This window comes from Arachis hypogaea, chromosome 19 (assembly GCF_003086295.3).
Source record: "Arachis hypogaea cultivar Tifrunner chromosome 19, arahy.Tifrunner.gnm2.J5K5, whole genome shotgun sequence".
NCBI classification, from domain to species: domain Eukaryota; kingdom Viridiplantae; phylum Streptophyta; class Magnoliopsida; order Fabales; family Fabaceae; genus Arachis; species Arachis hypogaea.
Window position 1 is genome coordinate 110,778,917 of NC_092054.1, and position 24,278 is coordinate 110,803,194.

At 41.4% G+C, this 24,278-nt stretch overlaps 1 non-coding gene across 1 annotated transcript; it reads right to left on the reverse strand.

The window, feature by feature from the left end:
• Positions 1–201: 201 nt before the first annotated feature.
• On the reverse strand, positions 202–305 carry LOC112781678 (small nucleolar RNA R71). Its single transcript, XR_003192440.1, has one exon. It is a non-coding gene; the product is annotated as a small nucleolar RNA R71 (small nucleolar RNA).
• Positions 306–24,278: the final 23,973 nt, after the last annotated feature.

Here is a 24,278-nt window from a genome sequence, read left to right on the forward strand (position 1 = left end):
TTATCCACCTTTCTGAGGATTTGTGATACCGTCAAAACCAATGGTGTACATCCTGACATTTACAAGCTGTTGTTATTTCCATTTTTCCTTAGAGACAAAGCTACTCAATGGTTGGAGTCATTCCCGAGAGATAGCATCAACAATTGGAAAGATCTAGTGAGCAAGTTCCTTGCCAAATTTTACCCGTCTCAGAGAATTATTAGATTGAAGACTGAAGTACAAACATTCACACAGATGGATACTGAACCCATCTATGAGGCATGGGAGAGATACAAGGCTCTAATCAGGAAATGCCCTCCTGAAATGTTCAATGAATGGGACATATTGCAAAATTTTTATGAAGGCTTGACATTGAAGTCTCAGAAGGCCCTGGATCATTCAGCTGGAGGTTCTTTGCAACTCATGAAAATTGCAGAGGAGGCCCAAAATCTCATTGATATGGTGGCTAACAACCAATATTTCTTTGCTCACCAAAGGCAACGCTAACCATCACAAAGGAAAGGAGTGATGGAGTTGGAAGGAGTGGACTCAATCCTAGCTCAAAATAAAATGATGCAGCAGCAGATTCAACAACAATTTGAGCAAATGGCCAAGAGGATTGATAGCCTCCAAGTTGCAGTAGTAAATACCAGTCAGCCATCAACCACATGGGGGCAAGGAGAAGAAACTTGTGAAGATCAACAGCAAGAACAGGTGAACTACATGCACAATCAAGGCTCTGGACATAATGAGGTTTATGGTGACACTTATAACCCATCCTGGAAGAACCACCCCAACCTCAAATGGGGAGACAATCACAGTCAGACTCAACAACCCTGGCAAAGGAATTCAACCCAAAACAGTTGGAAAAACACAAACCACAACAACCAGCAGAATAACAACCAAAATACATACAGAAAACCACAAAACACTTACCCCAACTCTAACCATCATCCATCCAATAACCAAACCACCAACCAAAATACTTACCATCAACCCTCAACACCCCACAACCAACCAATCTCACAAGACTCTCAGAGAATCACCAACTTGGAGCTTTTAATGGTGAAAATGATGAAGCACCAAGAGATGACAACAAAGAACCAGGAAGCTTCTATGAAGAATATGGAGAGGCAGATTGGACAGCTTTCCAAGCAAATTGCTATTTAAAGACCATCAAGCTCATTACCAAGTGACACCATTCCTAATCCAAAATAGGAGTGCTAAGCTATACAGCTGAGGAGTGGGAAGATATTGGTGGACAATAAAGAAGCAATCAAGAAAGCTATGGACAGCAACAAAGAGCCAACAGAGATAGAGGAAGCTAGCAACAAGGACATAACAACAAGCAAAAATATCCCAGAGAAGCTCAAAGAGAAGGACAGCCAGCCACACAATTCAAGGGGAGAAAAAGAGGAACAAACCCAAGGACAACAGCAAGTAGAGAAGAGCTTTACACCTCCACTGCCATATCCCCAGAGGTTCAACAAAGAAGCAAATGATCAACACTTTCATAAGTTCCTTGAGACTTTCAAGAAGTTGGAGATAAACATTCCCTTGGCTGAGGCATTAGAGCATATGCCTCTATATGCGAAATTCCTAAAAGATCTCATCAATAAGAAGAGAAGTTGGCACGAGAAAGAAACTATATTGCTCACTGAAGAATGCAGGGCATTAATTCAAAAGGGGCTTCCACTCAAACTTGAAGACCCTGGAAGTTTCTTTTTGCCTTGCACCATTGGAAGATTGAGCATCAACAAGGCAATGTGTGACTTAGGGGCTAGTATCAATCTGATGCCCTCTTCTCTGGTGAAAAAGCTTTGTATAGAGAAAGTGAAGCCAATACAAATGTCTCTGGAACTGGTGGATAAGTCAGTAATATGTCCCAGGGGTGTGATTGAAAACCTTCTAGTTAAGGTGGACAAATTTATATTCCCTGCAGACTTTGTGGTCTTAGACTTAGATGAGGATGAAGGTGATTCCATCATACTTGGAAGACCATTCTTGGCCATAGCTAGGGCCATTATAGATGTGGAGCAAGGAGAATTAACCCTCCGAATGCATGATGAAAGCATCACTCTGAATGTATTTCCAGAGACACAACTCATTGATGAAAAGAAGAATTGCATGGAAACTAACAAGGAAGACTTGCAGTGGAAGGAAGGAATCAAAAAGACAACCGGTAATCACCATCCAAAGTAAGAAACAGACAACACAGCAAGAAGAAAAGAGAATGAGACAATGCAGAGTGATGAAGGAACTCAAGAAGAAATTGAAGTGTTGACCACTAAGAAGGAAAATCCCAAAATAAGGTCCTCTGAAAAAAAGAAAGATCAACAAAAAGAAGAAAGAAAAGCAAGAAAAAGACTCATAAGGGGTGGAGGAACAAGAAGATCCCAACTGAGGGGTTCTCCAAGGGTGATGAAGTACAGTTGATTTATCAACAGTTAGGAACAAGCCAACAAGCCAATGACTGATACACAGTTTGCAAAATACTCTCACTTGAGCATGCTAAAATTGAGCATCAAGGAACAAAAAGGAAGCTCACAGTGAGGGGGGACAAGCTAAGACACTACAGTCGTCAACCACCATAAAGGGGGGGCCAATGTCAAGCTAGTGATAATAAACGAGCGCTTCATGGGAGGCAACCCATGATTTAGTTTTCTTGTCTCTAATATTTCAATATGAATAATAATTGTTGCACTAACATGAATTCAATTTTTTTAGACAAAATTGACAACTATTCATGACAATGGAGAACATATGATCCAATTCTATGTTTGGTGTGCCCATAGGCACACCAAAATATATGTTCCTTGGAATATGTAGCCAAACATTCAAGCTGAGTGTTGTACATATTACAAGAGCAAGTCATTAAAGTCAAGGGTCTCTTCAAGTTTTTAAACTCATGGAAGTACAACAATGCTTCTAATTGTCAAAAAAAAAATTTTTTGAAATAAAATAAAGCATTTCTCATGAATGGTTTAACCAAAAGTGACGCTGAAATTTCAAAAGTAATAGTTGGAGGAAGTAACATCTTGGACTACATGACCAAACACTAAGTTTGGTGTCCTCCAAGACTATGCAAAAGGGAGTCACGACTAAACTCACATAAGGAATGATAATCATTTTATAGATTTAGATAGGAGATGCTCTCTTGCTACCATTTGATAATACTTGTTCTTTTGTCTTGTTGTGATGGTTAGGTGGTCAGAGAACTACTCAATGGAGGGGACAAGACAAAGAAAGGCAAGCTAGCATAAGGACAAAAATGGATCACATGACTTGAACGGAGAATCTGTACAACCCTGGGAAAGCATCGTGATGGCCGAAGAGATACACTTCATGAAGAGGAAAAACTTTGTCCTCATTCAACTTTGCATGTACTCCCTTGATTTGCAAATTGTCCAAAGGAATCCTAGCCATCCATCCCTCATTAAAGTGACTATAAAAAGCCTCCCTTAAGCCATGCACATGAACAAAGAAACTGCACACATCTTGAATTCCAACCATTCAAACCTTGTGTTCTTTATTACCAAAACCCTAACACCTTGGTTCATCATCATCCATACTACCTTAGCCTCAAAACACTTCTCCTCCAAGAACACACAAACATATCCAATCTTCTCCACACACCCGTAACCTCAACAATATCAACCAATCAAAGAAGCATGGCTTCTTCTTCAAGGACCAAACGAAGAAGAGGAAAGGAACCCATGGTGGAAGAAAGTGAGCCCGAATATGATTGATGGAAGTTCAAATCATGGTACCACCAACTGCAAATAGAATGGATGAATGATAAATATATATATATCCGGAAGTCCTACTTTTATTACCGGATGAAGGATGCCAGGAAATGAAAGCCAAGATTAAAAAGAGGAGATGGGAAGAGCTCACTTTACCAATCACTAGGATCAATGAAAACATTATAAGTGAATTTTATGCTAATACCCCAAGGCTTAACGTGAATGAGGCCCCAACTTACAAGAGTTATGTACGGAGAACGGAAGTGGATTTTAGTTCAAAGACTATCATGAAAGTCTTAGGATTGAAAATAGTCTATTTTGATGAGCCAGGGTACCACCAAAGAATAAATGAAGACCCTAATTATGATGAAATTGCTAGTGAAATCTGTGTGGTGAACATGGAGTGGGTAGGAGACGCTGACAACAAGTACAAATACTTAAGAAGAGGAGATCTCACCCCTGAAGCAAAAGGATGGTATGAGCTAATAAAGAGATCGATCTTAGGCACAGTGAACACTTCAGAGGTCACAAAAAAAAGAGCTATCATGTTATACTGTATAATAATGGGAGGAGAAGTGAAGGTGCACGAGCTCATTGCAAGTGATATTCAAAGGATTACGGAGAAAAGTTCATCTAAAGCTTGGCTACACTACCCGAGTACCATTATGCGGCTATGTAGGAAAGCCAAAGTGCCAATGGAGGATGCGAACCCAACATGGTTAAATTCAGGCCTACCTGTAACCTTTGAGAGGATGATGATTGTCACAGAGGCACAATAAGGTCGAAGGCCACAAAGAGGGAGAAGAAGAGAAGAACCACAAGGAGAACAAGAGGAACAACAACAATATCAACCACAGAACAACATGGACATGGTTCAGATGCAAGAGGCAATTGAGAGGTTGTCACAACAATACATGGAGATTCAAGAGAAGCAGGAAGAATTTTATTCACAGTACATGAGATCTCAACAAAGACAAGAGGAGCTTCAGCTAAGGATGATGAGTCAACAAAGGGATTATGAGTCAAGATCCTTAGTGATGCAATAGGAACAAGCCTTCTAATTTCATGAATCATTTAACCAGTTGACCCAACTCCAATCTGAGAACATGAGAGATTTCAAGGAATTCACAACCCTTCAAGATGCAAGGTGTGGAGTTCAAGCTGACTATAACATAAATAGCCAAATAAAGTTGAGCTACATTGCGGAACATCTACACAATATAGATCCAGCATTTCCAACTTATAATGAATACTTCAAGGGGAGGAGTGAAAGAGAAGTAGGCAAAGCACTGCTCCTTGAAGACAGAGTAAAAGAGACAATGAAGAAAGCTGGATTCGGGCAAAAGCTAAAAGGGAAAAACAAGAGAAAAACCATTGAACAAGCAAGTGAGAAGAAAAAGAAAGACAAATGAAAGGTGGAATTGCTCTTTGCTTATCACATTCAATAAAGAAAGAGCATGCTTGTCTAGTTGATAGTCTTTTTATTTTAATAGTTTTTCTTACATCCTGTCTGTTTAACTTTGCAATAAGTAGGCTAGCCTAAGTGTGTTCTTGTGTTTATTCACTTTCACTTAATTAAATGCATACTTTGTCTCCTGTGCATTTTTAATTCAATAAAAGAGAAATATTTGAACTAGGAAGTAAAATATCCAATGTTGCATAAGTTAGAATGAAAGTCAGTGGTGGTATTTGTTGATTTACTGCATAGTTCATAAAATAAATGCTGCATAATGATATGTTCCTTGGAGTGTGAACTGGTTTGTTGTTATGAAGGCTTGTACCATTTAAGATCCCTTGAGAATGAAATAAAACAGAAAGAAAAAGATAGAGAAAAAGCTAAAAGTGGTAAAGAAAATAAACAATAAGGCTAGGCACCAATAGTTTGGACCCTAGGACACATGCCTGTGGTGTTTTTGTATTAGGATATGCTTGGACAAGTAAGTTCTGAGGAGTATTTCAAAACTTGGCCACTTAGATCAACTGATTTGGGATTGCCAACTGAAAGTTCACAATAAAGAGCAACCTAGCTACAAAACACTTAGTTATCCAAAGAGATGCTGGGCATCAATGATCCTAGGAAGAAAAGGGTGAGTCATGTGTCTGTGGTAAAGGAATGTTGAGCAAAAATTAAGCCAAAGGCTGCTGCAATATTTGCCACCAAGCCTTCAAAGAATAATAAGCTCTCTGAGTAAAACGAAGAAGGAAAAGTTAGTAAACCTTTGAGGAAACATCTCTTATGTAACAGAAAACAATAAATGGACCACCATTGTCTGCATAAAAATCCCATAGACTGAATTCAATTATATGCTCAATAAGGATATGCACACTTCTCTATTTCATGTCATTTTCTCTTATGTTTGATGCTTGCTTGGGGACAAGCAAGATTTAAATTTGGTGTTGTGATGCCAAGGCATCTTAGCCTAGTTTTACTAGTTTTTTTTTCTTTGTTTTTAATAGGTTTTATACACTTTCTTGAGTTGCAAGTAAGCCATTTGAGTGGAAATTCATGTGTATTTGGATTCAATCAACCATGAATAAATTGATGCATTTTCATGAGGTTTTGTGCTATAATTGCTTATATGTCAAGGATGATAATAAGTCTCATGATTTTAGCATAGCTTTGATGCATTTGTTGATTGATGACAGGTGACCAAAACTTGAGGTCAAACGTTGGCGTCAAAGTTTTCTTGGAGGAAGAACGTTTGAGTTTACGTTTGACCTCAAACATGAACTCAAACGTGAGTGACAGATAAGTGCCGTTCTACATAATTTTAACACTCCAACGTTTGAGTTAAAGTTTGCCTCAAACTTTGACTCAAACTTAAAGGGTCCAAAGTCCAAATTGCAAACGGATTTCTTCTCAAGTCCAAGAGCAACCAACTGAGGCTATCTTCAATCTAATTCCATCAAGGCCAAGGCCCAAATTCAAGGCTTCAAGACCATTAAAAGAAAGTGTATAAATATAAGTTAGTTTGATTTAGGAGGCACGTCAACTTTTACTTTTGAACTTTTTACCTCTATCAGAATTTTGATTTGTAATTTGGAGAACTTTGATCTTGGATCTGGGAGGAGAATTGAATTCACTTCCTCTTTAGGTTTCTTGTTTTCTTTACTGCAAATCTTGCTTGAGTCTTGGGTGTTGAGAATTGAGGAAATTCTGTCTCAATCTCACCTTGAGATCTCTCTTTGTTTCTTCCACTGCATCATTGGAGAAATTTAAATTTGAATTTATTTCTTCTACTGTTTAATTTTAAATTCACTTGCAATTGATTTCTAAATTGGATCAAGGAAGGTAGTGAGATCTAGATTTAGTTTTCTAGTCTCTTGACCCCTGAGATCTGGAATTCACTTTCTGTTCATCTGCTAAGACTTCTTCAAGCCAATTTACATTTTCTGTTTGAAATCTACTTCAATTCAATTCATCTTTTACTTTCCTGATTGTTGCAATTTACTTTTCTCTTGTTTAATTTCTGCAATCCCAATTTCCAATTCCTTTTACAATTCAAGCAATTTACATTTCTTGCACTTTAAGCTTCAGTCATTTACATTTCTTGCAATCTAAGTTTCTGCAATTTACATTACTTGCACTTTAAGATTCAGCTCTTTTAATTCTTCTGCACTTTAAATTCTTGTCAATTACCCCTCTCCCTTTACAATTCATGCAATTTAAATTCTGTCAATTACAAATCACTCAAATCAACTCTTGTTCGCTTGACTAAATCAACCACTAAACTAAAATTGCTCAATCCTTCAATCCCTGTGGGATCGACCTCACTCACGTGAGTTATTATTACTTGATGCGACCCGGTACACTTGCCGGTGAGTTTTGTGTTGGATCATTTTCCACACATCATCGATTATACCGACCTCAATAAAGCATGCCCAAGAGATCCATATCCTCTACCCAACATTGACTCCCTGGTAGATTCCAGCTCAGGGTACCAGTATCTATAATTCATGGATGCTTACTCGGCCTACAACCAAATACCGATGTACAAGTCAGACCAGGAGAAGACATCTTTTATCACACCTAGAGCAAACTATTGCTACGTGGTCATGCCATTTGGATTAAAAAATACAGGGGCTACCTATCAAAGGTTGATGAATAAAGTGTTTGCACCTCACCTCGGAAGTCTAATGGAAGTGTATGTGGATGACATGCTAGTAAAGACCAAGGATGAGGCTAGCCTCCTGACCGACCTTTTGCAAGTCTTTGATACTATAAGGAAGCATGGGATGAGGCTAAATCCTACTAAATGCACCTTTGCAGTGGAAGCTGAAAAATTTCTAGGATTCATGCTAACACAAAGGGGAATTGAGGCTAACCCCGATAAGTGCAGAGCAATCCTAGAAATGAAGAGTCCGACCTATTTAAAGGAAGTCCAGTAGCTGAATGGTCGCCTCGCAGCTCTCTCTAGATTTTTGGCAGGATCAGCATTGAGATCCATACCACTTTTTTCACTACTTAGGAAAGGATGTCAGTTCGAATGGACCCCTGTGTGTGAAGAGACTTTTCAAGAGTTCAAAAGGTTTCTGAGCTAGGCTCCTATCCTTACTCGGCCAAAAACAGGGGAAGAACTCGTATTATACTTAGCTGTCGCTGAGAAGGCTGTGGCATTAGCATTAATACAAGAAGATGAGGTCGGACAGCACCTATCTACTTCACTAGCAAGGTGCTATAAGGTCCTGAATTAAGGTATCAAAAACTCAAAAAGTTTGCGTACCCCCCTAATTGTAGCATCTAGAAGGCTCCGACCTTACTTCCAGACTCATACCATAAGAGTCCGAATGAACTAGCCTATGAAGTAGATCATTCAGAAAACGGATATTGCAGGCAGAATGGTTCAATGGGCTATAGAGCTATCCGAGTTTGACCTGAAATACGAAACTCGGATAGCAATCGAAGTTTAATGTCTCACCGACTTTGTTGCAGAATACACAGGCAATCAGAGCGAGACCTCCATGACTTGGGAGCTCTATGTAGACGGATCATCTAACAAGTTCGGAAGTGGAAGCATCATAATATTGGTCAATGAAGAAGGTACTCAGATAGAGGTATCCTTGAAATTTGAGTTCCACGCTTCCAACAACTAGGCCGAATATGAGGCTCTGATTACAGGGCTAAAACTTGCTAAAGAAGTCGCCACTACCAAGGTAATAATCTTCAGTGACTCTCAAGTAGTAACTTCTCAAATTAATGGAGAGTATCAGGCAAAAGATCCTAACATGAAAAGGTACTTGAAAAAAATGCTTGAGCATCTTAGGCAATTCTTGGAAACCGAGATTAGGCACATAACTCGGGAACTCAATAGCCGAGCTAATGCTTTCTCCTAGCTTGCAAGTACCAAGCCAAGAGGAAATAATAGAAGCTTGATACAGAAAACTCTCCAAGAACCCACAGTTATGAGGACAGACAGCAAATTGGACATCCTACCCGTCTTAGGCTTAAACCTGGGATGAATGACTCCTCTAGTCGAATATCTAAAATTCGACGTCCTTCCCGAGGAACAAAAGGAAGCCCAAAATCTCAAAAGGGAAGAACAGAACTATACTCTAGTGCAAACTGTCCTTTATAGAAGGGGGATATCTACACCACTGCTGAAGTGCGTCCCGACCTCTAAGACAGAAGAGTTCCTGGAAGAAATACACAATGGGAGCTGTGGGAATCACCTCGGAGCAAAGTCCTTAGCCAGAAAGGTGATACGAGCCGGGTTTTTCTGGCCGACTTTACAAAAGGATGCCACCGACTTCGTTAAAAAGTGCCAACCTTGTCAGATGCACGCAAACTTTCATGTCACTCCCCCCCAAAGAGCTTATCAGCGTGACTTCTCCCTGGCCTTTTGCAAAATAGGGATTGGACATGCTCAGACCTTTTCCCTAAGCTCCAGGTTAGGTTAAATACTTTATTGTGGGAATGGATTACTTCACCAAGTGGATAGAAGCAGAACCACTGGCCATAACGGCACAAAGAAGTCAGAAATTCCTCTATAGGAACATAATAACCTGGTTTGGGATTCCCCACTCTATCACCACAGATAATGGCACCCAATTCACAGATTCCACATTTAGAAGCCTGGTATCTAGCATGCAGATTAAGCATCAGTTCACCTCGATGGAGCATCCTCAAGCCAACGGACAGGCTGAAGCTGCCAACAAAGTTATCTTGGCAGGGTTAAAAAAGAGGCTACAGGATTCAAAGGGAGCATGGGCTAAAGAGTTCCCTCAAGTATTATGGGCTTATAGAACAACACCTCACTCCACGACTAAGGAAACACCATTTAGACTTGCCTATGGAATAGAATCCATGATCCCAATAGAGATCAATGAGCAAAGTCCAAGGGTGAGATTCTATGATGAGGTTGACAACATCCAAGCCCAAAAAGAAGAACTCGAGCTACTCACAGAAGTCCGAGAACAAGCGCAAATAAGACAAGCAGTGCTAAAGCAAAGGATGGCAATAAGGTATAACTAAAACGTCATTGAAAGAAGTTTCACTACAAACGACTTAGTTCTCATTCGAAATGACATCAGAGTGAACAAGTCGGGTGAAGGGAAGCTCGCTGCAAACTGGAAAGGACCTTTCAAGATAACTGAAGTCTTGGGAAAGGCTTACTAAAAAGTGTCCGACTTGAATAGAACTGAGTTCCCGAGATCGTAGCGTGCTTGTAATTTGAAAAGATATTATAGCTAGAAGCGTACTCCGTTCCCTGATGACCTCTTTTTTCCGACTTCATGGTTTTTTCCCGAGGAGGATTTTCCTTAAGGGGGTTTTAATGAGGCATTAAAACGGGGGCTAGGGGCATGAAAATTATTCCCTTAGTAGCCAAAGCATCTTTGTAAAGTTAGATTTCATTAATGATAATACTTCTCTTTCTTAAAATTTCCATTATTTCCATTACTATGATACACACTGACTTAAGCTCGAAAAAGTACAAAAATCTGTTGCCCAACCTATGTGGTCGGCAAGGTAAAACGACGAGGTACAAGTCGGTGTAAAGAGGTTGTAAAAGGACGATCATAACAACTCGGCAATAAAAGGAAAATGACTTACAAGTCGGAAAGCCCCTGAGCAGAGCAAAATGCATCACAAAAATAACCTAAGTTATGAAAAACGATTCAAAGGTAAAACAAATTGAATGTTTTTTGCTCAATTAATGGAAAACAGAAAGCATTTGAAAGGCTACTCCATAAAAGTTTTCAGAAAAACTTGTCAAACAAAAGATCCTCAGAAGCTGTTTAACTAACAGCTTTCACAAAAAGCTCTGCGAAAGCTTTCATTAAAGCTTTGCAAAATTAAAGGACGTTAAACAGAAGCAATACTTCCAGTCTTCCACCAAAAGACTTTGTGAAACAACAAATTGTCTATTACACTAGTATTCACAAATAGATATAAGCAAAGGCTACTTTGTTAAGGGTCATATTTAAAAAGCATCCAAATAAATAGTGGCAGTTGTTAAAGATCCTTTTCTTAAGGATCAAGAGTCAGAAACCAACGCAGATAATAAAAACATACATAAGGGAGTTTAAAAAAGGACCCACAAGTCGGGCCTTAAGAACAAATTCAAACAGGGCCAATAAGATGATTAGAATCACCATCTAGAGGGGAAGTTGGGTCGGCCACAGAAGTCGGAGGGGTCGGAGGAACCTCTTCGGCAGCAAAGGTTGGGACAACATCAGGTTGGACGGAAGAGGTCGGCTATAACTCCTCGGATGCATTAACTACACGAGGAGGAGACTCAATGATGCGTTGCCTAGTAGTCTTCAACTTGGAATCAGTAAGAGGGTGAAGGGAAAAAAATCTCCCCATCAATAACAACCTTGTCGGGGTGAAGAGGTGACAAGTCCAAGTCGGGAGCAAGAACTCCGACTTGTCATTTTAGCACTCTAAACACCTCCTCGGTGCTCTCAGCCACGGAATCCTCCAAGTCCTGGTACCCTTCCCTGAGCCGCTCCAGTTCCTCTCCCGGCTCTATTTTATCTGAAAATAAACAAACGTAGTTTTGCTTGACCTTCTCCTTTAAGCCTTCAGCCGTAGCACAAGAGGCCATCAGCTGCCTCTCCCTCTCACGGGACTTGGGGAGCTCATCTTTTAGCCAGTCCCTCTCGATACGTGGCCAGTTGGCCCTAGAGAGTCTCCAAAGAATGCTGAGTCGCACTCAAAGGAGTTTTATCCAGTTCATCAAAAAGAGAGGTACATACCTCTATAGTCTGAATTCCTCCCAGGATTAAGACCATGAGATGAGTTTGGATAGAAGCATCATCCATAGCAAAAGAGCAATAAGGAATGATGTGCTTCTTACTGTACTTTTCCCCATCAAAGCCAGCGTCCCCAACATTAGAGACACTAGCTTCCGAGGTCTTGCGTTTCTTTGAAATAGGTTCCGAGGAAGGAGGAACCGGAGGGGTAGACACAAAAGGAAGAGGAGGAAGAGGAAGAGGAGGAGAGGAAAGAGTTACCGACTTGGCCAAATCAGAAAAGGTTGCCCCTGCACCTGACTTATGTGGAGAAGGATTAGTTGATGTTTTGCCCTCTTGTGCCTGAGCAGCTCGGGCACGCGCATTTCTTTTGGCCTCTTGCACCTTAAGGTAAGCCTTGGACCCACTTTTCATTTTTTTTGAAAGAAAAGTGAAAGACGATTAGCATGCAACTCGAAAATAATAAAAAATGGCCATAAAATTAAGATAAAAGGCTACCTAGCTCGGTCTAGACATAACTCGGGGTTCCGAGAAGAAATTTCTTTTTATCGAGGATTGGAGCCCGTCCCCAAGCTTTTCGGAAGAACTCGACTGCAGCCTCTTCGACCTCGTCCAACTCCGTCAAGTTATACTTTTCAACAGAGGCTGCTTCCATCCAGTACAGAGGGAAGCGGGGTTCATTGTCCTCATTTAAGAAAAAAGGATGAAGACCCTCTACGGCCCGGACTTTGAAAAAGAAATTTTTGAAATCATAGAAGGATTCGTCGAAGATAGAAAAAACTTTCCGGCCTTGAATGGCCCGGAAAGAGACCCATTGCTGTTTATTTTTATTCGCAGTGGCACTAAAAGGCTTTGTGAGATGGAAAAAAAATGAATATCTTTAAGGAGATCAGAAAATTAAGCTCGCGACTAACGAGCTAATAAATTTTTACGAACCCCCAAGAATTGGGGTGCAATTGAGAAGGAGCAACTCGGCATTAGGAGAGAACTTCGATTTCAAAATTGGAGAAAGGAAAAGTCACTTCGAGATGGGTGAAAAGACAGTCGTACATGAAAAGGAAAAGGGGATCTGAATCTACAGTTTTGCTAAAACACACCCGGTCCTCTGGGTCAGGGACAACCAACTCATACTTCACCTCATCCCCCCCAGAGCTACAAAGCCTATGGTGTTCTTGAAATTCGTCAACAAAAACATCATCTACCAAGGGAATCTCGTAAAGGACAGAGGCATCTACCCATCTTAACAGATCCTCAGGAACTCTCGAAGACATTTTTGAAATAAAGGAGCAAGACATAAAGGGTGATATACCTACATTATACAAATAAAAAGAAAATCATCAAAAACAGAGCTGAACAGGAAAAATTTTCTTCAGCAAAACAGGAACCATCAACGGTCGTAAAAGAAACAATCGTTCAGAAAAAAGAAAATATACAAAGTCTCAAAAGTTCCAAATACAATACAGAGGCAAAAACTACAATAAAGGTACATAAAGTTTACTCAAAATACATCCAACTCGCTTAACAGAAACAAGGCAAATACTATGAAGTCAAGAAAGAGTGTTGGCCGTGAGGAACTAACCTTTTCTGAGAAGAAGAAACTGTTAGCGAGGACGAGGCGAGTGCCAAAGTGCTGGGAAACCAGTGGTGTGGAGAGTAACACCAAAGTACTAAGATGTGTGGATGAAGAAGAAAGCGTGTGAGAAAGTTCAAAGAGAAGACGAAAAAGAAGAAAGAGAAAGAGGGGAAAAGTATTTATAAGACACCAGGGGCATAATCGTAAAATGGTCCACTCATTGAAGAGGTGCGCCGTTACCAATGTAACCGCCCTCCACGTGTCGAAGTTGAAAAGCCAATGGACGCAACGGTTGATAGCCTGAGATCACATCGGTTTTCAATTTCGAATCACGTCGGTTGCACGACTTGAGAAGAAGTTGCCGACTTACGTATCCGGCCTTAACTAATACTCGAATCCGACTTAAATGAAGAGATCGGACTCGAGTAGGGGTACTGTTCATACCCTGGCCCAAAATATAAGTCAGGCCCAATACGGTTAAAAGATCCAATCCAGAAGGACGGCCTTATCCGTGAATCCGATCTCTTCGAAGAGGTCGGAACAGACAGCTCACACTTAACTAAGAGAGTAACTGCCTCCCTGAATCTCTCACCTACTTCTAGAAGGGAGATCTCAATAACCCTAAGATAAAGGGATAGTTATCCACCATCAGAAGTGGAACGACTGTGGTTGTTATTGGTTCGTCCCCTATAAATACATTGGTACACTCAGGTAAATTTAAGTTCCAATACACTAAAACCTGCTAAGACCCTTGCTGACTTAGGCATCGGAGTATTTTGCAGGTACCACCCCCCACCTTCCCACGAACAACTCGGACAACGGTCATAAGGTGTGGGATAAGTCGGAACATTACTTCATTGAGGATTTGGGCCTCACTCGCAAGCCCAAAGACAACCTAGTTTCAGGTAACCCTCGGAACAGAAACTAATCATCTAAATATCACTTTTTTGTTAAGGTAACAATTAATTTCTTATTTTATTTTTAATTATAATTAATTATAATAACATAAAAAAAATGACAACCGAATAATTAGTTTTAAAAAAGTAACATTTTAGTATTAAGTTTCGAAAAATAAAATAAATTGGTAAAACATCTATAAAAAATAAAGAGTAAAGTATCATTTTTGTCTTTAACATTTGGGATAAGTTCTAAAGTTGTCTATAACGTTTAAATCGTCCTATTTTAGTCCCTAACGCTTCAAAATTGGCTCAATGTTGTCCTGTCGTTAGGGATCTATTAACAAAATTGATGGCGGGACAAAATTGAGACGATTTTAAAACGTTAGGAACTTAAATAGGACAAAAACGTTGGGATAAAAATAATACATAGAAATAATTTTAATTTTATCCTTCAATAATATCAATTTTTTATGGTACATAGTTATTCAATTATTTTTTAATCATATCTAAGTAAATTACACCTAATCACATTACTTGCATTTTAAATAATTTATTTTTTTTTTATAATTTTACTCTTAAAAATTTTTACTCATCATGAAATGTTTGTAGAATGACTAGTACATAAACTTGCGAAAAAAAATAATACATATACAATAAAGTATAAATTGTACTTTTTGTCTCTATTGTACTGAAATTCTTTAATGTTTAATTTAGTTAAACTTTATTTTTAATTTTATTCTTCAATAATATCAAATTTTTACGGAAAATAATTATTCAATTATTTTTTAATTTTATTCTTAATCACATTATTTTTTCTAAGTAAATTTATTTTTGATTAAGAGCAAAATAAAATTATTGAAGAAAAGATTAAAATTTATTAAAAATTAAAATTATTGAAATTATTGAGAAAAGGTTTTTTTTAACTTTGTAATAAATTTTAATCTTTTCTAAGTGTTCTGTCACAAGGTAGCTTTTAATGGACTTTCAATCGATAATCCCGGGCCATTTGGCCCAAGATACCGGGTGATAAAGCACCCGATGAATATAATTATCCAAGCCTCTCCTTGACACAATCACATCACAAGCACATAACTAGGAAATTGTTGATCCAGACATCGATGCCCAGAGCCTCTTTGGACTCTAAATTCTTTGTCTTAAGGCGACTCTTAATGTGGTCTTTCAATCGATAATCTCAAGTCAATTGGCCTAAGTTATCGGGTGAAAACGCATCCCTCAAATTTACTGACCCAAATCTTTCCTTGAAACACAGACATCACAGATACATAACTGAGCTCTAGTCATTGGTGCCCAGAGCTTTATAACTTTAGAATTTTAAATCTTTCCAGAAATTTTATTTCACATCTTGGCTTCAAGGAATTGATCGTTGAGTTCTCATAATACTTCTTCAGAATTTTGTTTTTGGAGATTCTCCTTCCATTTTCACAAGATTCAAATATCTTAGATTCATTAAATATAACCACATGTTTTTGAGAACTACCACTTCCTTTTTGAACTCTTCTTCTTATTATTCTTTTTTCATCAAGATATCCTCCATACAAATTAATGACTAGAGGAATAAGCATACAAGTTTAATCACTTGAACAAAGAAAAAGAAAAGAAAATAGAGGATGCAATGCATGCAAAAAATAAAAAAAAATGAAAAAGAAAAGAAAGAGAAAATAAAAGGAAAAAAAAACAACTAACAACTAAAAAAGAAAGTTTATAACTTATTCATCATCACTACTTTCCTCATCCTTGGTATCGACAGTTTCTTATGTGTATTTTTCCATTATCTAGAGGCTTATGGTGTTACCAATACCAAACTTAAAGACTTACACCAAACTTAGAGATTAGCAGAGTTCTAGGCACGACTGTTTTAAGTTATATGAGGAAGCATGGTTGCATGAAAAAAAAGGGATAAGATGACTTTTAAGCAATGTGGTTAAATAAGGAGAATGATTTGAAGGTGCTTGGCCTCAATTCAAGACGCTGGGCATCCTTAAAATTTTTGCTTCCGTGGAACCCTTTTTTAATTGGGCATCGGCCTTCCAATATGGCTGCTGGGCTTTGGCCCTTCTTAGGGACGATGGATGCTGGGCATTCATCTTGAACGCCAGGCATCCAACCCCTTTTTTTTGTTTGAACAATTTTGAAAAGTAATGTAAACCAAAAGCGAAAGATGCAGATTATAGAAACTATGGAATAATTGAATGGAAAGGAAAAGAAAGAAACAAGAAAAGAAACTAACCATGGTTGGGTTGCCTCCCAACAAGCACTACTGTCACTAGCTTGATGTTGAGTCTTCTAGGTTGGAAGTTGGATTGCTTCATGGCATATTTCTCCAGTGTCGTACTCTATTAATTGTGCATTCTTTGACTCTTTGTTGATTCTGATCCTTAGAGGAATAGTCTTTCACTCCTCTCTAAGGCTATTAGTTGCTACTGATTCTATTATTTCCAATGCATCTTCAGGTGTTTCTTTTGTAAGAAACCTCTACCTAATGAATTAATCATGGTTCTTGGGGCTAGAGAGGCCCCATCATAAAAGAATTAAATTTGAAGCCACTTGGATAGGACATGGTGTGGACACTTTTTGAGGATGAATAAGTAGATTTCTTTTTATTATTGAATTGGTTATTGTTTGTTGTACTAATTTTTATTAATCTTGCGCTTTCACTTGCACAATTTTAATATCCAATATTTTCTAAATTCAATTCACCCTTGTTGTAATTGCCTAAGCTTGCTTGTCTTTAATTGATGCTCATCCAATGCTTGTATCTTAGGCCATTTAATTGAGAAACTCATGCTTACTTTTTGATTGAGTGAATGCCATTTTAACTGGCCGTTGTGTGTGTTCTAACTGCGCGCTTAATTGGAATACGCACCCGCCTTATTTTTATCATGCCGTACCACTATCCATTCCTCCTCAATTAAGTACTTGTTTGTTTTCTATTGGCTCCAAGTATACATTGTATGTGCTTTCTCCTTTGCCTTTGTGTGCTACTTGCCCTATGATTCCTAATTATACTCTATTCATTTTTTTTAAGGATGAAACATAAAGGCAAAGAGTCGGTAGAGGAGGAGGACACCGAGTATGGAGATGCCGATCCTGCATTGGTCTTGGCAATTTTTCAGCTGCCGAGTCCCCACATCCACCAGCTGAAGGTGGAGTGCTTTAGAGCCATTCTCCCTGGATTGTGTTCATGCACGAAGGACCGTGCAACGCTTAAGTGTGGGGGAGGATTCACCATTTTTGGGCATAAATTTTGTTTTTTGAACACTTTGCACTTTATTTTTGTTTTCTTTTATTATGTTTCTTGTAGATATTTTGAGTGCTTTTGATTGTTGCATTGCATTTTCTTTTGGTATATATATCTTAGCTCATTCATATTTTTATTTCTAGCTATTGCATTTTTACCTTTTTTTGTATATATTTTATAGATAGAAGTTGTGATTGGATGATGTGAATAGTATAATGCCTAGTTCAATTTTGTCCTAATTGTTCATAACGATTTTTGGATATTTGATGCGTGAGCATCTTTCCTAGCTTTTCCTAGTGAATTTACATTCAAATTGTTGAGTTTAACCAAGAATTAATCATCCTCTAGCCACTATGAATGCTAGTTTGAGTTGTGTGTAATTCTGTTTATTTCAGGTAGCATTCAGATAGATTTGATGGAGTTTCTATAGAAAAAGAGAAGAAAGTGAATGATGCTATCAACTCTGACCTCCCTGCACTCCAACAGAAATAACTTGAGCTATAGAGGTCCAATTGACGTGATTCCAGTGGTTAACGTCCAGAGCTTTCCAATGATGTATAATAGTGCACACTTCTTCTCCAGCACACTCGGCCTCAATGACGCCAAACTTGGGATTCTCCAAGTTTGGCGCCAGGAGCATTATATTCCCCATTGTTTTTAGTCTCAGTGAAGTTAAAATTGAGAAACCTTAAGTTTGGCTTCAACCAAGAAGAATCGAAGAATGCTTATGGGTCACCTGAAGCCAAACTTGAGAAACCTCAAGTTTGGCGCCAACTAAGAAGACTTCAAGGAATGCATGCTGGCTTGCTGAAGCCAAACTTGAGAAACCTCAAGTTTGGCACCAGCCAAAGAGAACCAAAGGGAAGCTTTTGGTTGGGTTGAAGCCAAACTTGGATCCTCCAAGTTTGGCGCCAACCTTTGCAACTCAAGTGGTCCCCATTCGCATACAAGGCTGCACGAGACGAATTAAATTAATTTTGATTAAATTTTATTTTATTTTAAAATAGAACAAGATATTATTTGATTTTAGAAAATATAATTTATATTAATTAGGATTAGATATAAAAGAGAAAAGAATCAGCCCTTCGGACTCTCTTCTCTCTTACCGCATTTCGCAATTTATAGTTTTTCTGAATCCTAGTTTTCTCTCTGAACCATGAGCAACTAAACCTCCACTGTTAAGGTTAGGAGCTCTGTCTATTATATGAATTGATACTATTATTTTTCTATTTTAATTCATGTACTGATTTCTATTTCAAGAATTATTTTCGTTCTTTATCTTATGAATCTGGGTGGAACGAAAGTATGACCCTTGTTCTAATTGAGTTCTTGTATAACTTGGAAAAGCTCTTTACTTGAACAACAGCTTGAAAATAATTTCTCCTAAATTTCTAATTATCTGGACTTATGGAAATACATGACATATAATCCTCTTATATTTAGGTAATTAGGGTTTTTGTGGCATATAAACTAGAATTGAACTTCACCCTCTAATTGGAATTAAGTGACCATGGAATTGGCGGTTGATGAAGGTTAGAGGAGACAAAAAAGGTCTAAGGAATTAGGGTTTAGTCACATATAGTTTTCCATGAATTAAATCTTGCATGATTAAAATAGTTAGTAAGAAAAATCAATCCGGAAGATAGATATCTCTGAAGTCTTAACTGTTTCTCCATATATAGTTCACAACTTGTTTACTACCTATTTTTCTGATTCTTTGAATTACTGTTTAATGCAATTGAGACCCAAACACTATTTTCTATTTGTCTAACTAAGTAAATCACTTAACCATTATTGCTTAGTCCATCAATCCTCATGGGATCGACCCTCACTCACCTGAGGTATTACTTGGTACGACCCGGTGCACTTGCCGGTTAGTTTGTGGATTGTAAATTCCGCACCAAGTTTTTGGCGCCGTTGCCGGGGATTGACTGTGATTGACAACTATTAGTTGTTTGATTGCTTAGATTAGGTGTTTTAGCTTTAATTTTATTTAATTTTGCACTTTAATTTTCGAAATTTTTAGCTACTATTTTTTCGTAATTTCTGAAATTAAGTTTGGTGTCCCCTAGTTATTTTTATTTTTATTTTTTCTGTTTATTTTTCTTAATAATTTCAAAAATTTCTATCCTGATTTTACTTATAATTTTCGAGTTTTGTTGCCTAATTTATTTAGTTGCTGTTACGGCCCGGCCCAGGATTCCTACGGGTCAACCCGACCCGAGCTCCACCAGACCCGGACACACGTCCCGTACGGCTCACCCGCAGCTGTGGGATAGCGTCCTTGAGAATATGGGCCTGCCCTCCAGAGGGGCCCACTACTGACATGTATATAAGGGGAAGACTGACTCTTCCCTCGAGGTACGTCACATTTTTCTACATCACCCCTTTTTCTGCCTGTACTTTGTCTGACAAGAGCGTCGGAGTGTCTTTGCAGGTGGCACCCCCTCCTCTCCACACGAAGTGCTCGGGACCTCGCATCCATTTGACCGAAGAGCCGTAACCTGACGAGCCCCTCCTATCACCCAGAATCTTGATCCGAACCGTCCGGTAACCGAGATACCGAACATTGGCGCTGTCTGTGGGGAAACTCGTCCATGGACTTCGTGCTAGTCCAAACTGGGACAGGCTGCGAGGCAGCGCCTCCCGTGCCTGGGGGAGGCGCCGTTGCGGTGGAAACTCGGCAACAACAGAGGTCGCCCCCAAGGGACGCGACGCAAACTCACGAGAGACGCCCCTTCGGGGGGACAGGCGACAACCACGCCAGGATAATGCAAGAGCTGCGCCATAGGATGCAAGACTTAGAACGCAGGCTAGCAGAAAGAGAACGCGACCAACGCACCCCGGAGCAGAGCCCCACCCGCTCCCGTTCAAGGAGCCGCTCGAGGCGCACACCCAGCCCCCAATACGAGTCGGAGAGCACTGGGGGATGGGGGCGCGTCAGAAGAAGAAGTCGGGACCCCATCATTTACGCCCGACACGAGAGGCGACGTGCGTCGAACAAGGGCGAAGAGGACGCCCGTCGGGAGAACGATGAGTCGAGAAGAACTACCCGGGGACCCGTGATAATAGGAGCGACCCCTTTCCACCATTTCGTACTCGAGGTCCGGCTGCCGAAACACTTTGACAAGCCAACGGACATGAAGTATGATGGAACACAAGATCCCCTGGAACACTTAACGGACTTTGAGGCCAGGATGAACCTAGAAGGGGTGGGAGACGAGGTCAGATGTCGCGCCTTCCCGGTCACCTTGGCAGGCCCAGCGATACGGTGGTTCAACAACCTCCCGCAGGGCTCGGTTACCCAATTCTCCGACATCAGCCATGCCTTCTTGGCTCAATTCACGACCAGGATTGTCAAAGCCAAACACCCAATCAATTTGCTAGGGGTGACACAGAGACCCGGGGAGCCGACCAGGAAGTACCTGGACCGTTTCAATGACGAGTGTTTGGAAATTGACGGTCTGACGGACTCGGTGGCAAGTTTGTGCTTGACGAACGGGCTCTCGAACGAGGACTTCAGGAAACACCTTACCACAAAGCCTGTTTGGATAATGCAAGAGATCCAGTGCGTGGCCAAAGAGTACATCAATGATGAAGAAGTCAGCCGGGTCATGGCTGCCAATAAACGGCAGCCCGCCTACAACGAAGCCTGGCACTACGAAAGCAGAGAAAGACCAAAGGAACACGCCAGGGACGGCGGTCCGAGTAAAGCACCCAAACCGTTCCCCCGAGTTGGGAAGTTCACCAACTATACCCCCTCACGGCATCAATCACCGAAGTTTACCAACAAATAGCGAAAAAGGGGATACTGTCAAAGCCCCGACCTCTGAAGGACAGGACGGGAGGAAACAAGAACCTCTACTGCGAGTATCACAAGGGTTACGGGCACAAGACCCAAGACTGCTTCGACCTAAAAGATGCCCTGGAACAAGCTATCAGGGATGGGAAACTTGCCGACTTCTCCCACCTTATAAGGGAGCCAAGGAGACGCAACCGGGACCACGATAGCGAAGATAGATCCCGGTCAACAAGGCGACGACAGGAACCAGAGGGTGCCGACCACGACCTCACGGTGGTAAACGTGGTAACGGCCAGGAATACCGTCCCAAGGTCAAAGTCGGCACAGAAAAAAGACGCCAAGGTCCTAGCGGTCTCCACTTCGTCTGTTAGAAGTTTCCGAGGTCTCCCACCCATCTTCTTCGGCCCAGAGGACCAATGATTTGACGAGGCGCCGGAAAGCCCGCCCATGGTCATCACGGCCAGGGTCAGAACGGGCCTCGTCAAACGAATCCTGGTAGATACGGGGGCAGACTCAAACATCATGTTTCGAAACGTTTTCGATGCCCTGGGACTAAGAGACGCCGACCTGACGACCCACCAGCACGGTGTGGTAGGGTTGGGGGACCACTTCATCAAGCCGGATGGAATCATCTCACTCCCGACCTCTGTGGGACAGGGCAGAGGCGACGAACAGTCATGGCAGACTTTGTAATATTACGAGATTCCACGGCTTATAACATCATCCTGGGGAGAAAAACCATCAACGTCCTGGGGGCGGCTATTAGCACAAAGCTACTGGTGATGAAGTTTATCACCGATGACGGATCCGTAGGATCCCTCAAAGGCGACTTGGAAACGGCGGTTGCTTGTGACCACGCCAGCCTTTCTCTCAGGAAAGAGTCCAAAGAAGCATCTGGGGTCTTCCTTGTCGACCTGGACGCCAGGGTAGACGACAAACCCAGACCAGAGCTAGAAGGAAACTTGGAAAAGTTCAGGGTCGGCAAGGAGGACGATAAATTCACATTCATAAACAGAAACCTCCCCCATGAGATGAAGGAGCCTTTGATGGAAATGATCAAGGCTAATGCCGACCTCTTTGCCTGGACGCCTGCCGATATGCCCGGGATAGATCCCCAGCTCATATCGCATCATCTGGCCATCAAGGCGGGAACCAAGCCAGTGGCCCAGAGGAGGAGAAAAATGTCGCAGGAAAGGGCAGAAGAGGTGGCCAGGCAGACGGCCAGCCTTCTAGAAGCAGGGTTCATCCGGGAATTGGACTACTCGACCTGGTTGTCGAACGTGGTCCTGGTTAAAAAGCACAATGGGAGATGGAGAATGTGCGTGGACTACTCTGACCTCAACAAGGCGTGTCCCAAGGACTGCTACCCCCTGCCTAACATTGACGCACTCGTCGATGCAGCGGCGGGGTACCAGTATCTGAGCTTCATGGATGCCTACTCAGGATACAATCAGATACCGATGCACCCACCTGACGAGGAAAAAATGGCGTTCATAACGCCAGGGGGAATCTATTGTTACAGGGTAATGCCTTTTGGTTTGAAAAACGTTGGGGCCACGTACCAAAGGCTGATGAATAAGATATTCAGTGAACTCATAGGCAAAACAGTAGAAGTCTACGTGGATGACATACTCGCGAAGACCGCACGACCCGACGACCTCCTGAGCGACTTTGATGGTGTTTTTTCGTCCCTCCGGCAGCACGGCATGAGGCTTAATCCGCTCAAGTGCGCGTTTGCCATGGAGGCCGGAAAGTTCCTGGGATTCATGATCACTCAAAGAGGAGTGGAAGCCAACCCCGAGAAGTGCCAAGCAGTTCTCCAGATGAAGAGCCCTGGTTGTATCAAAGACGTCCAACGACTTGCCGGGAGGCTAACGGCTTTATCCCGATTCCTCGGCGCGTCGGCAGCGAGAGCCCTACCTTTCTTCAATCTAATGAGAAAGGGAATGACGTTCGAATGGACCCCAGCGTGCGAAGAGGCATTCAACCACTTCAAGGAGATCTTAGCGGCACCACCAGTTCTCGGGAAACCCAGGGCCGGAGAACCGCTCTATCTCTACCTATCGGTAACCGAGGAAGCGCTTGCCACAGTGCTCGTTAGAGAAGAGGGGAAGACCCAACAACCCGTTTACTTCGTGAGCAGGGTCCTCTAAGGACCAGAGCTTAGGTACAGCAAGCTGGAAAAACTGGCGCTGGCGCTCCTAGTCTCCTCCTGAAGGCTAAGACAATACTTCCAGAGCCATCGTATAGTCGTGAGGACGGATCAGGCGATTCGCCAAGTACTGCAAAAACCTGACTTGGCTGGAAGGATGATGACCTGGGCCATCGAGCTCTCCCAATATGACCTACGGTATGAACCCCGACATGCAATCAAAGCCCAGGCAATGGCAGACTTTTTGGTTGAGGTGACGGGGGATCCCCCCGAGGAAACGGGCACACGGTGGAGGCTCCACGTGGACGGGGCCTCCAACCAAACGTCCGGGGGAGCAGGGGTCATCTTAGAAAGCCCAGCAGGGGTCATCTATGAGCAATCGACTAAGTTCGAGTTCCCAGTGTCGAACAACCAAGCAGAATATGAGGCTCTCTTGGGCGGACTAATACTAGCTCGGGAAGTCGGGGCGACAAGGGTCGAAGTATGCAGCGACTCACAAGTTGTCACCTCGCAGGTAAACGGAAGCTACCAGGCCCGGGACCCCCTCCTGCAAAAATACTTGGAAAAGGTTAAAGAAATAACAAGTCAGTTCCAGGAGGTCATCGTCCAACACGTCCCAAGAGAAAGGAACACACGGGCGGACCTCCTGTCTAAGTTGGCGAGCACAAAGCC